The following is a 9,765-nucleotide window of genomic DNA, read 5'->3' on the forward strand; positions in this document are numbered from 1 at the left end:
TAACGTATTGCTAGCATACACACAGCTAGGAGTGAGAAATCCTTTCATTTATCTCCATTGAGATTTTTTGAGTCATCCTCCATTTGACTGCTCTAGTTCTTAAGTATTTAAAGAATAGTAATAATACATGCATTTTTCAAGCCATTTCATTTGGATCTGTCTTGCGTATTCCTTTGGTCAAATGCTAGACCATGAAAACTTCACATTTTTCTTCATCTTAGATGTTGGATCTACTCATTGCTGCACATGCAAATCCTTTACAATTAATAATTAGTCAGCATGAACAAATAATAAGATACTATGAATAATTTCCTCAGTTATATCATCACTAAAAATCTACCCTTAAACTTGTATTTTGTTGTCCTGTTTTTCTTCATGTTAATGCTGTTGTCTTAACAATGTACAGAATTTGTTATGCTTGATTTAAAATGTAGCCAAGAAATGGTGACTATCCACTCTTTGCTGGTAACATTCTTATTTGTTGAAGTACCTATATAAGATATTTGTCTCAGCTGAAAAAAAAAAAAAAGTGATAGTATGTAAGTGTTATTTTTTAATCAATAGGCTCTTTCTATAAAAAATAAAACAACCCACATTGATTCTGTTTCAGTGATTTCAAAATAGCACAAAGTGTTGTAAGAATTACTGATGGTGCAGAACATTATCAGATTCACACAGCATGTTGCCTGCACTGTTTTCACTATGCAATTTTTAAAGAAACTCCAGCAAAGTAAACCCTTCTGATGCAGCACTAGATAAAAATATGGAATAAGTAAAATGATCTAGGAGAAATGTTGCCTCTAGCACAAATGACTGAAATTCATTAATATCCATGCAGTTATCTGCAGACCATAAAAATACATCTCTATGTATTAGCTACTACTGATACCTCTATGCAGTACTGCATTTAGATTGTATAGACATACACAGAGTATTTTCTGTTTAAATTGACCTGTGTCAGGTCCTCAAAGTTATGTTTTTCTTTCTTGCACACTCATATCTAACCTGAGGGTGAGCCTTATTTTCAGCATCCATCTTAATAACCATTTTGTGGTGATCCTCAGTGCAAGGAATTTCTGCTTTATTAGACCATGCTTTGTACACCAAATAGTAGAAAACTCCCTGTGCAACTTCACCTTTTTTCAGTGCTAGGAGATGGCTGGGTAACATTTTACATGAGTAGATAAGCACAACACAATCAAACTTGTAGGATACACGTACCACGTATGTGTCAGAGACGTTGGTATGATAAATTGCACAGACCATGTGGCAAATTGCAGTTGTGTTTTTGACTGCCACATCTACCCTCTGCTTACTAATCTCTCTCCACTGGGACCACTTCTGTCATTTAAAAAGATCTGATCAACATCAAATAGATCCCTTAAAAGAAAAAAAACAAAAACAAAAACAAAACAAACCCCAAACCAAAATCAAAACAACCTGTCACTATTAATAAAGCAGGTTTATCTAACCATAGTAAGTGATGGATATGTCAGCAACCTTCAGCTAACCAATTGCATGTCATTTTAAAGGGTCATAAATGGCAATGGGAGAATATAGGGAAAGGCCTTACCACAGTTCTTAACAGAGATCTCACTGTCGCTGAAAAAACCTGTGTGATGGAACAGAGATGTGAGGTCAGGCTCCCAGCATAGTTCAAGAATAGTATTCCTTTTGTACAAGGGAGGGAAAGGGGAAAGGGGAAAGGAAAGGGGAAAAGAAAGAGGGAAGGGAAGGGAAGGGAAGGGAAGGGAAGGGAAGGGAAGGGAAGGGAAGGGAAGGGAAGGGAAGGGAAGGGAAGGGAAGGGAAGGGAAGGGAAGGGAAGGGAAGGGAAGGGAAGGGAAGGGAAGGGAAGGGAAGGGAAGGGGAAAAAGGAAAAAAGGAAAAAAGGAAAAAAGGAAAAAAGGAAAAAAGGAAAAAGGAAAAAAAGGAAAAAAGGAAAAAAGGAAAAAAGGAAAAAAGGAAAAAAGGAAAAAAGGAAAAAAGGAAAAAGGAAATTTACCACCTCCCTGCTCCTCAAATCCATCCGTAAGAGTTCTGTGAACTCTCTAAGTCCTAAACCAGAAAAGTAACCTGACATCTGATGCCATATTGAGACTAATATGCTAATTCCATATGGTCAGATTAAACCATTAATCATTTCTAAAAATAAATGTGTATGTATCTAAATTATCTGGATCCTTCTTCTTGGAAGCAAAGAAGAATAAAAGGCTTTATAACAGTAGAAATAATTCCCATGGCTGATAATTAGCATTGTGTTTAAACACTCATCCTACTCTGCTGCTTTCTCTTGAAAAAATCACATCAATGTCCTCCACTGAATGCAGTATTAGCACCTCAGAATTGCACTGCTCTGGAGCCCAGACTTAATTAAGTAACAAGGTTAGGATCAGACAATATATCAAGGTTATAAACTGGAGCAGTAACCTTCTGGTGGGAGAGATTCTCAGCTTTCCAACAGAAACAGGATTTTGTGTCTATATTTGGAAGGTCCTGAGACAACAAACTTTAGCATCAGCATAAATTAAGTGCAGAGATGGAAGGTAATTTAGATACAGCCTCTTTTCCCTTCCTTCCTTCCTTCCTTCCTTCCTTCCTTCCTTCCTTCCTTCCTTCCTTCCTTCCTTCCTTCCTTCCTTCCTTCCTTCCTTCCTTCCTTCCTTCCTTCCTTCCTTCCCTCCTTCCCTCCTTCCCTCCTTCCCTCCTTCCCTCCTTCCTTGCCTCCCTCCTTCCTTCCCTCCTTCCTTCCCTCCTTCCTTCCCTCCTTCCCTCCTTCCCTCCCTCCCTCCCTCTGTTGGTTCACAACTTGAGTTTCTGAGCATGCTGTGGTAGTGTTGCTGCAGTTGATAACTGCTCAGAAAATGAAAGTAGGCTGATATCCAGGGAATTTTTGTAGCTTGTGGCTGGTCTTTAGGTAGGAACTTCACTTGAGCTTCAGCTTCAGCTCAGAGTCTTATCTCCACTCACTACTCCATTTCATCAGTGCAGCAGTGCTGGCAGCCTCTGGCTCCAGAGCTCACTGTGACACCAAAGACATCTCTAGATGTACTGTAGGTACTCAAAAAATGTGCATCTCCATAAGAAAAGAGGTGAATGTAGGCCAGTGCCTAATAGGAGGGGGCATTGTCTCTTCTGAGATACACCAATACCAGCAGCACGTTGCCCTTTAGAGCCGTGAAGTCTGTTCATGGAGGAACAGGCAGAGACCTTCTGTGCGTGGGGAAAGACTAAGGATTAGACCATAAGTGTTTAACTGTGGAAGATGGTCTGGTGCACTAACCCTGTTTGTCTGGCAAGACCCAAGGAAATACTACAAATTAATTAGACAAGTAATCAATAGCATTCAGATTTCCAAGAGAACAACACAAAATAGAAATCTCAAACTCATTTAATTGTTTTGCTGGAAAGTTTCCCTCTGTTCCAAATTACAAATATGTTTGTTATAGTTTTGTAAAAGATATCCTTAATTGGATTGCAACAGTTTTTTGAAAAAGAAGATAAAGCATTGTCATTAAATTTTCATGCAAACTCTTACACATGGAGTAACTCATTATGAAAGAACTATTATATTTCCAGAGTCAATACTTGAAAGGTTAATAGCAGTGCATTGAAACAAAGGTTGAAAGGTCTGAAGATACATAGTGAAAGCTTGGCTAAACAACAAATAGGGGAGGATGAGCTAATGGTTTGCAGTGATCTGTAGGGTGGATGAGCCAGAAAGAATGAAGAATTATAGAAAGGTACGGTAAAGTGCAGCAGGGGCTAATGGAATGAAAATAAGAAACGGAAAATTTAGGCTGAGCACATCAAGAAAGAGTTGTTACTGGAAAAATTTATTAGATGGCCAAAAAGCCTCCCAAATTATATGCTGGAATTGCTGAAATTCTCTGAAAGAGTTAAAAAGAATTACATACAATAGAATAGATCATAGTGGCAAAAGCAATGTCAGGATGCGTGACAAGGGAAAGTTCTCAACCTACAGTTGCCTGGTTTCATTTCTTCATTCCACTGGCACCATGATGTAAGTGGCAATAACAGAAGTAGCTGGTGAAAGAAAAAAACAAACCAAACTAACACATTACATAGGTTTTGTGCCTTTATTATAAAAAAAAAAAAAAAAAAGAAAAAAGAAAAAAAAGAAAAAAATTAAAAGTCCAATATGTGACCAGAACAATATGTGAATTATACAAATGTGGCCCCTGACCAGCCTGTGGGGGTAGGAATTCCACAAATAACTGCTTTCAGTTCCACATCAGTGAGTTTCCAGGCTGAAACTGGGTCTCTGTCTGGCAAACCAAATTTCATGACACTAGGTCAATTTTTCCTTTGCTGAAAGGCCTCACATTCTTCATGTGCATCCAGGCTGAGGTAACTGCCTAATATCATATTTTGTTGGGGAGAAGGTCTTTTCAGTGTAGAGGGATTACTATATAATGACACTTTTGTAAAATATCTTTTCAATGTGTATATACAGAAGGATTGTATTATAACCAAAGTTTTTCCTTCCTGATAGCAAGATTTGCTCATTCCAACTTACTCATTCCAGTTCAGTCACTGAAAACTAAATGCTAACAAACAGATTACTTGTGGGCACTTCAGCTGATACTGTTGATAACCATACATCACAGCGTAACTTATTCAGAATAGACAACTTGGGCTCAGGTACGCACTGTATCTCTCAAGAAAGATCCCAGCTGTATGTTGAGGTTTCAGATATTGGGGAACTGATTGAATGAACTGAAACTCCTTTGAGACACACAGGGGTAAGAGATGAAGGAGGAGGGATGAAGCTGTAGTGGATGACTCTTTAGCTATCTAGTGGCTTCACATGTGAACATGTGCAGGAACAATTTATTCCTTTGGTAAATGGGGAAAAGTTTTCTTTGGGTTAAGAGTTGTTGGTTCCATCAACAGAGGCTAATACTAAAGATACATTCCTGAGGCAAATGCACATCTACACACCCCACTTATGGAAGTTATTGAGAAAAACTTGTCACTGCTCATTTCAAGAAGAAACCTTACAGGCAAAATGCAGAAGGAGCAGCAGAGTCACCAGCACCATTCTTCAGTCAGCAGACTAACCTAATTCAAATGATACTGGTTCAAGTCAGTAAACAAGAAGCTGGAGTTGTATGACCACTTGCCCTTACATAGTTTCTCAAAAGCTATGTCCACATACAGACTTGAGAATACAACTGTTTTCTGTCCATATGAGTATGATTCTAACATGTCTTATTGTCTAACCTGAAAAGCTGTTAAGTGGACTGTCCAATCCTGTCAAAATTTTATTGTTTGAGAACAACATAGCTGGACAACAGTGATCCTGCTTGAGGGAGTTCATGTTTCATGTGGCTGGTTTGATTTCTGATTGTACTGTGAAGATAGACAGATGTGAGTTTGAACTGATATGAAGTTAGAAAGCATATGGACATCTGATGACTAGCCATTTTCACATCTGCCAACAAGATTTTGATACTTTTTTAACATCCACTTCGTAGTTCTTGAATCTCTAATACCACTACTATTTTGATATCAAGGTACTTAACCATTTAATATAGTTACAGAATCAGTATGAAATTTACCGTAATTCTTGATTCTAGCTCCTACTGTGCCTTACTGCAATCTATGGACAGTTGTTTAGTTAAATTTGTCATCAAAGGATTGGAAAAGTATTGTATGGCCTTTTTCTTGTTGAAAAAGAATCAGAATCAAACTCCAATGTCAGTCAAGTGACTGACCTTTTAAGAAGAAAATGAGGAATTATAAAAACCAATTGTGTTTCATTAGCTGGTAGATATATACGTTTAAGGCAAAATTACCCTTCTTATTTTCAAATAGTAATACTTGATATAATATTGACTACATTATTATTAAACCGGAACTAATAGTATCTCATCACTTTTAGGGAATTGTCTGACTGGTATTGGGTATTCTGTTATATTTTGAGAATAGAAACATCCCCAACTTGTTTGCACCCACGTATAGTTTTTCTTTTTACTTCCATTCAGGAAGGATCTTCTCATAGACACTGGTGATTATCCTTCAACTTAAAAATTATTATCCCTTACCTTTATGGAACCTAACGTACATCAGAAATGAACCTGACACCACTCTGCTCTTGGATGATCTTTCTCAATTATTTTAAGAATGAAGTCTACCACTGGAAAAATTATAAATTATAGAATTCTCCCACTCCAAGGTTTACTTTGATTCTGTGCAAATTTGCCAGAATGAAAAGATTACATCTTTAAAGTAATCAGGTAAAAAAAAAAAAAGGTACAGTGAGGTTTTTTAAATTAAAATATTTCTTTTGACGAAGGGATTAGCCTAAGTTTGCACACTCAGTGTAATTAGTGCATATGGTCCAGCTGTGAAGAAATAGCTGAGGACTTCTAACTTATTATTAATTAGGCTCATTAAAATGCAAGTAAGAGAACGATGCCTAGATAAACAATACCTTATGTCATAAAGTCATTACTTGACAAGAGCTAGTCTTGCTAACAGAAGTCATTACTGATATTTTAAAGGAGCTTTTTTTTTTAGACTCCATGGGTGCCAGTTGACTACTTTTGACTGACATCAAGGACAGACATGCAAAGCTGTAAGGAGCCAGCCGTACAGCACAGCAATTCTTTTCACATCATTTCAAAATATGTCTGGTTGAGGTCAAAGGTTGACAACCAAATGACAGGCCTTCTTCAATTGCTGTGGTGTCACAGCAGGAGTGTGTCAGGGAAATTTTCCTGGGCCCCTCTGTGAATTTTTACATGTTCACATTTCTTTCCTTGTCTTGTAAGTGGGACAGGATTGGCAGATTTGTGATTAACACCTCAGAAGGAGAAGTGTAGACACCATCCCACGTTGGGAGCTCATGGTAACTGCAGCTAATAATCAAAAGGTTCTCCTTCCACATTAGCACAGTACAAGACACCAGCATTTTATTTATGTTCACTTCTATTAGAAAAGGGATGCGAGATTAGCAAGGGCTTTAGCTGTGTACATTGGTAGGACTTACTGCGTTTCTATCAGCACATCTCCCAGTGATGTTAGTGTAACAAAAATTGTCCTCTAGGCAAAGATTAAAAGATCTTTTTATTAAATACCAATAAACCAGACACCAAACTGCTTTTAGAGTTTTAGAGATGTTTCACTTTCTTTAAAGTCCATGCATACATGGACTTACAATAACTCACTTACAATAACTCTACTGATACAACCTCCACTCTAAATACATCAAAAGCTGCTATTGACAGGTGCTGAAATGAGGGTCTACCTCTAGCACAGGGTCAATTGATAAGTGCCTGACCTAGACTTTTGACTGACATGAAGAGCTGTCAGGCAAGGTGTATCATCATAAGTGGTGAGTAAGCACTGAAGAGGTCTGAGTCATTGCTTGCTATGTCTGATAAAATAACTTGTGATAGAAAGAAGAGATGAGAACCAGATTGCAAGAAAGAAAGAATGCAAGGAATGTAATTTTACCTGGATTTCAACAATTATAAATCAATGTAATAACAACTTACCATTGTTTGTTTACCGTTCCCTTAAATCATTCTGTCTGGCGAACAGATCGGAAAAGGATATCTTGAGTGTATCTGAGAGCCACTGTAGATGCCAAAGTACATCTTATCTCACTCCATCTCAGAGAACCTGCATGCTTTGTACCATCCTTGCTCCCCATACTCATCAAGCTTAAAGTTTCACCCAAAATAGGTAAGGTTGGGCCTTTGGGATTATTTTCCGAACATGTATTTTGCTATGTATTACGCCTCTTACTTTTCAAATGTATCCATGCTGGACAGAGAAAAACTTATTTTGCTACTGGAAATGACATATGATATGGAATTGTAAACAACTACAGAAGTACCTTGGAGATACAATGAATTAAGCAGCTGAGACAAATGAGTAGTTCTACACCTCCAGCTATATATCTGCTATTGAAATGGAATATTACAAACTGGGTTGCAACTCCTAAGAAAGAGGTGCGTCCTACAAGTGGGCGGTCACCATTCACACGTGAATCTACTCCTCTTCATGGCTGCAAGAAAAGATACCCATGTCCTCCTTAAGCAGATGCAGGAATATCAGAGAATCCAGCTTCTGTCTTTGTTCACATCCTGAACTTGCAAGTGTTCCACTGTATTTCAAACAGGAAAAACAGCTTTACTCTAACCACTGGAAACTCTTATGAGCTTGAAAATATCCTGTCCCAGTCTTATGACATCTGTTTTAATTTCAGAAGAAGATGAATTCAAAAACAAGGCAAGACCAACTTATCTTATTCTACCTTTGTTCACTCTATAAGCACAGGTGGAGGAAATTGGTAGTTAGGACAGAAAAGATAATAAAGTAAAATATGTTTGAAGATTAAAGTGAAGAACCAGTTAGAGCTGAAGATATCATCGAAACCTTGCAATTAGTCTAAATCAAGACCATTGATACAGAAATCATATCATAAATTTTTATTGTCAGGGATTGGCTCAAGGAGCGTGGACATGAGTCCATCGAGCAACTGTACGAGCAGAGCCCATTTTAGTTGACATAAGTAGGCCTTAGTTAGCTTGTCTATTAGGCCGTGGGAAAGGGGGAACGGAAAAGTACTAACTAAGGCAGGGTCAGGATATCCTTGAAGAGATAAGAGTCAGAAGAATGCGGGATGAGCATAGCTAGCTAAACCCAAGTAGGTGGAGTAAGTAAATGTAACCTTTTAGTGCTTAGCCTATTAGATAGAGACAAGTATGCGTAATTATGGTATTTGGTATAAATGCACGCTATCTCGGGCAATAAACTTGAATCATGTTTTATCACTCACATTGAGTCGGCCTGCATGTTTTCCTCAGCTGCGTACTTGCATTTTATGATTAAATTCTAAGCATACAAGGGCAAGTCTTAACCTGATCCACTGTAATTGTGTATCTTCACTCTAATACATGTCCCCATTGTCTATAAGGTACAGGTAAGAAATTAAGTATGTGCAAAGTTAAAAAAGCACTTTCATTCTCAAGAATCTAGAAAAATTTTCGCAAACCCACCAGTTCCTGAAATGTACCCTCTTTTTCAAGGCAGTCCAGTATATGGCCAGATGAACCTTCCCACTGTCTTTGGACAATGTGAACATACAACATGATGGCACATAACACATGGTTGCTGACAAAATCTATAGTTCAAACAATAGAAGTCTTTATAGGTCACAAGCTGTATATTAACAGAGAATATCCAAATGTTCATGAAATAGTTATCGAGTGGGTGTGTCTCAGCAGCCATTAGATGCTATATAGAATACTCCGTCTTGTCTTGGTGGCCCTCAGCACAAGATGCTATGACTTATGAACAAACTTCTTGGATGGAAAACCTGGACTGTTGCTATGTATTTGAAAAGAAAGGCAAAAAGAGGAGGTGAAACACTTGATCTTTCCACATGGGTAAGGGGAAGTGTAACCTGGAGATGTCATGAGTGGCCAAATCTATTCTGGCAGCTGGGAGTTTTTACTGTTACAAACATACATGCAGGAACATATTTATATGTACATAACTCACTTGCTGGAGCAGAGCAAATTATTTGCATTGAAAAAGTAGATAATTTGAATTGTCTGTAATCTACCGTACTCTTGAAAGTATTAATTGCTGAAACTTGTCCCTCTGAGATTAATTCATGATGCATAGGTAACCTTTTGTTTTCATGAAGAGTTTAATGTGGATATTTGATAGTAAAATCAGAGTGCATTGATTAGTTTTGATATGTCTGTTATAAAGTCCAGTTGTGA

This window comes from Columba livia, chromosome 3, assembly GCF_036013475.1.
Source record: "Columba livia isolate bColLiv1 breed racing homer chromosome 3, bColLiv1.pat.W.v2, whole genome shotgun sequence".
Lineage (NCBI taxonomy): Eukaryota > Metazoa > Chordata > Aves > Columbiformes > Columbidae > Columba > Columba livia.